Source organism: Rattus norvegicus, chromosome 1 (assembly GCF_036323735.1).
Source record: "Rattus norvegicus strain BN/NHsdMcwi chromosome 1, GRCr8, whole genome shotgun sequence".
Taxonomy (NCBI): Eukaryota; Metazoa; Chordata; class Mammalia; order Rodentia; family Muridae; genus Rattus; species Rattus norvegicus.
Genome location: NC_086019.1, coordinates 157,618,392 through 157,624,701, shown reverse-complemented (window position 1 = coordinate 157,624,701; position 6,310 = coordinate 157,618,392). Strand labels below are relative to the sequence as shown.

The 6,310-nt window shown below is 38.5% G+C and overlaps 1 pseudogene; it reads right to left on the bottom strand.

The window, feature by feature from the left end:
• Nucleotides 1–2,052: 2,052 nt before the first annotated feature.
• On the bottom strand, nucleotides 2,053–2,547 carry Rpl21-ps17 (ribosomal protein L21, pseudogene 17; annotated as a pseudogene).
• Between the last annotated feature and the right edge of the window lie 3,763 nt (nucleotides 2,548–6,310).

Here is a 6,310-nt window from a genome sequence, read left to right as displayed (position 1 = left end):
TTTTTTTTAATTGCTTGTATTTTTATTATTTCTTTTTTTCTCTATTACTGGTCTTTAAGGAGATATTAAGGCTTCTGGTTTTAAGTTTTCATGGGATTCCTGAGTTTTCCAAAAAGTAAGTCTCTGTGTTTATATCTATGCCTTTTCTGGGGTTCTCATTCTTCTGTTTGTTTGCTTTGTCTTAATTCAGAATGTTTTTTTTTCTTATTTCTTCTTATTATTTCTGAAAAACTTATTTGTTTTCTAGGCATAGACAGAAAAAAGGGTAGAATCAGTTGTAAGGGGAGGTATGGACAAATTTAGAACCATAATTAGGAATATAATATGATGAATACATGAATATATATGTATATATTCAATAAAGAAATCACATGCTACCCACAAAGTAAGTACATGTGTTATCATTCCTTCTCTTCTCTGTCACAGTCACCTGGCAAAAGCCAGGTTTGACTGATTCCCTATATAAGGGGCTGTTTGCCCCTCCTCTCCCTCTTATCCTCTTACTGTCTTACTCTCTTCATCTCTGCCCTTCCCCTTTCTCTTCCCACCACCCTCCACTTCCTCTCCATATGTTCCCAGTGTTCCTGGTTGGCCTCACTTCCTCTCCTCTCCTCTCCTCTCCTCTCCTCTCCTCCCTTCCCTTTCCATGCCCTCCCCTCCTCTCTCTCTGCCTTTCTCCTACTCCCTCCTCAACTCCCCTTCCCATGCCCTAAATAAGCTCTATTCTATACTAAACCTATCATATGGCTGGTACCTCAGGGGGAAGGGATTTCTTGGCATGAGACCACAGAGGCATCCTCTTCCACCTTACCATATCTCACTCTACCAAACGTATCCTGACTCTGTCCTATTTTAATAAAACAAAACAGCATGCATTCTCCACCTAGTAAGATAGCATTCTAATGGTAGACTAGCACCACTATATAGAAAACAGATAAATGAAGGAAAAAAGGTGGGGCTCAGAAGGAGACATTTGTCATGAAGAGACCCTAAGAATTGTGCCTGGATCACACCTTTATGGTTGAGAACTGTATCTCCTGCATGAGACTCTTGACAAAGTTCCTAGTACTGACAAACAAACAAACAAACAAACAAAAAACCAGTTAAAAGTTAAATACTGTCAAAATAGTGACAGAAGTAGTTAGAGAATATATCAGTTTTCAGATAAAAAGATGCCAGCATAAAAGAATAATAGAATATACTTAACAAAAGCAAAAGCATTTAATTCTAGATCAATAGAACTCTATTGAAAGTAAGCCAGTGAAATCTAGGCCATATATTTTCTAAATCTAGTCTAAGTTATTGTGCATGCTCAAAATAAAATTGTGGACATTTTCTTTATCTGTAAGCTTTGACAAGCTTTAAGGAAGTCCCAAATTAAGTTCCTAGCAGCAATGAAGCCAGTCACAACTGCCTGCAGTTCCAGCTCGTGGACATCTGCCACCCTCTTGTGGGATCGATGGGTACTGCACACACATATGACAAAAGCTCGTGAACACAAAGAAGAGTGGAGACAGAGATGGAGACAGAGAGAGAGGAGGAAGAAATATAAATAAAAATGAGTCTTTAAAAAGGAGTATTGACAAAAAATTCCACATTTCATTATTTAATATAATTCTATCATTTTAAGGACAGCCTGATGCTAGCACACATAAATTGTACTAGGCGCTAAGAACTGAGATCAATAATGAATTCATTGCCAGTGAATTGGCTTTTAACCAAAGTACCATTTTAATCTATCTCATAGAGTAGTAGTAGGCTTCAGGTGTTGGGCAACACTGGGAATGTTAAGAGATCCGGAAGGAAAAAAAAAGAGATCCAGAAGGAAATTGATGTAAGTAAAATGATCTGAGGTCAGACCACTGGATAGGCTGTGTTAAAAAAAAAATCATGAGATGTTTTCAATTTTGTGTGTGTGTGTGTGTGTGTGTGTGTGTGTGTGTGTGTGTGTGTGTGTGTCGGGGGGTAACACTTGAAGTTCATGTTTGAGAAGCTCGGCTAGATTAATCTAAATAAGGTAATTAGATTATATATGTATACAGTCTGGGCTCTTTATTTTGTCTTTGTACATTTTGCCATGATTTCCTGTGGAATGGGCTCCAGCAGCTCAGGCTCCCTTCAGTTAGTCCTCACAAAGTGGGCTTCTCTGAATGGCACAGGCTAGAGCTTCAGCTGAACCCAGATGCCCTTCACTTTGGCTTCCTTTTTCTTCTGATGGTTCTCCTTCACCCACTTCAGGAAGCTGTCTCTGCTCATCGAGTGCTTGCTGTGCTCAATGTGCACATTGATCCTCTTGGCCAGAATCCTGCCTTTAACTTGCATGTTTACAATAATGCCCACAGCATGGTGCGAAACATTGTAGACTCTCCCGGTTTTGCCGTGGAAACACTTATGGGGCATTGTTTTTTGAACAGTGCCCTAGATGTCTACGATATTACCCTTCTTGTAGATTCGCATATATGTGGCCAAAGGAACAGCTCCATGTTCCCTAAACGGCCTAGAGAACATATTCCTAGTGTCTCTCTGCTTTCCCTTTGTGTTGGTCATTTTGGCTAGAGTTATGGGAATGATGGCTGCCGTGACTGGTACTCTCAAATGTGATCAATGGCCTTTTTATTTCATTTTAAAATCTTAGTTTTCTTTCTCACTGTAAAAAATTAATCTCTACATAACAGAGAGAATGTTCAAAATAGAAAACTACTTCTTACTTCATTTAGTAACTTAATTTTCATCCTGAAATTCAAGGTTTTGCACTTGAGACTAACTCTCTAATTCCCAACAGGAGAATCTTTTCATTCCCACAGGAAATGGGTGTGCACTACTTCCTCGGGCTTCTTCCCTTTAGAGCTTCTCCTACCCGACTCCCTTTGGTTGATGTGATCTGACCCAACTTATCACTATGGACAGTTGCTCCTGACATCTGATCTAAATATAGGGGTGTTGACTCCTCCTCGCATATAACTTAACCCAGAAATTGTGTCTTCTGACACTTCAGTGATTAATGTCTGTCATGATATAAGATACAATAAAGTTTTATTACAAGTGGGTAGTTTTTTTTTTTTCATATCAAAAGGACATTCCATTCTCTGGACAATATTTCTTACACTGTCCTATTTTGATGTTTTCATAACCTTTAATAATATAAAGCATTTTTCTTCTGGCTTTATTTTTATTTCTTTTTTTCCCACACTGTGACTTGCCTGGCATATCGTTAATGTTTAATATTTTTGAAAAAAGAAAAATTAAAACGTATTTTTATCATTGTAGATAAAACATTCAAATGTTGCATCTTCTGATCTAGCAAGTTCATTTGCCATTTCACTAGTGCGGACAGCAGATAGTAAACATTCTAATCCTAGAATTTTCCTTAAAACATTCTGCCCTTCTTAAGGAAAAAACAAAACACCCTCTTTATTGTGATAAAATTCCACTAAGAAGGGTCATAGAACACTCTGACTGACTTCAGTTAGATGTGAAAAGATTTAGTATTCATTTTATCAGAATATAAAGTGTGCTAGATCAAAGCTGGGGAACGCTGATATGGCATAGAAATAATGCCTGTATAAGAGTTTGTGTAATAGAGAAGATACATTATGAGTATGCAAATAACAGACATAATTTTGTTTATGTTTTGTATAGTGTGATGGAATCTAAGCAAAATACTTGTTTTTAAAGACCATTAGAAAAATTTGAATATCATACTGAGAAAACTAAAAATATTGTTAGCCTGTGAGAATCTTACTAGTAAAAGAAATAACTTGTTCCAAATTTTAAATCTTATTTTCATGAAAGAATTCTGCTATTATCACCTTATTTTCTGAGAATCTCCACTCTGCTGACTTTAAATTGGAAATAGAAATATTTCCAGCTAAATAGAATACACTTGTATCTCTGAAGACAATTTTCAGGATTTTTATTTGTTTGGGTTTTTAACACACACACACACACACACACACACACACACACACACACACACACACTCAGACACATGGACAGACAGACAGACAGATCATGGAAGATGGTGTGATAGGACGAGAAGTGAACTGGCAGAGGAGTATCATCTCTCTAGCAGGCACCTCCTAAAGCACCAAACTATCTCCTATTTCTCTCATAACCTAACTCATTATTCTTTCCTTACTAGTTTTAGCTTCAGATTGTCAGTTTCTATTAAAATCTCGTCAGTGATTATTATTGAAATTCCATCAAGTCTATTGAATAGATAGGAAGAAATTTCAAATGAACAATATTTAGCATTTTGGCCTATGATAACTTTATTTCAACCCTTTGGCTTAAATCTAATACATAATGTGACTTTGCCCATTGCTTAAAATTTATTTAACTGTGTATTTTTATTGTAAAAAATTCTCTTAACTTAAAATTTAAATACATATGCCTGACATTTTGGCGTTTTTTTCTTGTTAATTTATAAATTCGTTGTTGATCTTTTATGATTTTTTACTATGCTATCATTCTGCTATTAATTACTCTTAACACATGCTTTCTCACACTTCACACCATTTTTATATATTTTGCTGTGTCTTTTACTTTCCAGTGTAATGTTAAAAAGACTTGGTGAGAGTACTCATCAGGTTAAGGACACTCAAAGCTCTTGCAGTGGACCAGCATGAATGTTCCCAGCACCTACATGGTCGATCACAATTTTCTAACTCCAGTTCCAGAAGATCCAATGGGTTCCTTTTTCAGATGCATGAAGCACATGGCACACATACATATTTGAGGGCCAATACTCATTCACCTAAGAAAAATAAAACATTTAACCTTTTAACTTTTTCCAGAATATGCAAAAGTAACATATGACATACTTTAAATTGTACAAGTATTACCACGCTATCTAGTATTGATAGTGAAACACACATAAGTACAGAAGCACTATAGAAGAGAGAGCAATGATGCTTTCCAATATCCAATCTTAAACAAAATATTAGTGTAACATATTCTAGGGTCACACTAGAAAATTATGCATTCTAAATTGCACAAGGACAGGTACGAAGTTTTTGAATTCGATGCAAACTAAATTTATGGATGGCGTGATAGTATACATGAAAAGCCATTGTGAATAAATAATAAGGCTATATTAAAAATAAGAATTCGGCAGCAGCTCTCTGCTCCCAGACCCGGTGAGAGAGAGACCCAACCGCCTGGTCAGGTGGGCACTCCTGAAGCTGAAGAGCAGAAGAGACCACCAACACTGCTCACCCCTGCCCACATCCCTGGCCCAAGAGGAAACTGTATAAGGCCTCTGGGCTCCCGTGGGGGAGGGCCCAGGAGCAGCAGGACACCTGCCAGAGACACCACCAGACCCTGAAGGAAACAGACTGGATAAACAGTTCTCTGCACCCAAATCCCGTGGGAGGGAGAGATAAACCTTCAGAGAGGCAGACAAGCCTGGGAAACCAGAAGAGACTGCTCCCTGCACACACATCTCAGACACAGAGGAAAAAGCCAAAGACCATCTGGAACCCTGGTGCACTGAAGCTCCCAGAAGGGGAGGCACAGGTCTTCCTGGTTGCTGCCGCTGCAGAGAGCCCCTGGGCAGCACCCCATGAGCGAACCTGAGCCTCGGGACCACAGGTAAGACCAAATTTTCTGCTGCAAGAAAGCTGCCTGGTGAACTCAAGACACAGGCCCACAGGAACAGCTGAAGACCTGTAGAGAGGAAAAACTACACGCCCGAAAGCAGAACACTCTGTCCCCATAACTGACTGAAAGAGAGGAAAACAGGTCTACAGCACTCCTGACACACAGGCTTATAGGACAGTCTAGCCACTGTCAGAAATAGCAGAACAAAGTAACACTAGAGATAATCTGATGGCGAGAGGCAAGCGCAGGAACCCAAGCAACAGAAACCAAGACTACATGCCATCATCGGAGCCCAATTCTCCCACCAAAACAAACATGGAATATCCAAACACACCAGAAAAGCAAGATCTAGTTTCAAAATCATATTTGATCATGATGCTGGAGGACTTCAAGAAAGACATGAACACACTTAGGGAAGCACAGGAAAACATTAATAAACAAGTAAAAGCCTACAGAGAGGAATCGCAAAAATCCCTGAAAGAATTCCAGGAAAACACAATCAAACAGTTGAAGGAATTAAAAATGGAAATAGAAGCAATCAAGAAAGAACACATGGAAACAACCCTGGATATAGAAAACCAAAAGAAGAGACAAGGAGCTGTAGATACAAGCTTCACCAACAAAATACAAGAGATGGAAGACAGAATCTCAGGAGCAGAAGATTCCATAGAAATCATTGACTCAACTGTCAAAGATAATGTAAAGCGGA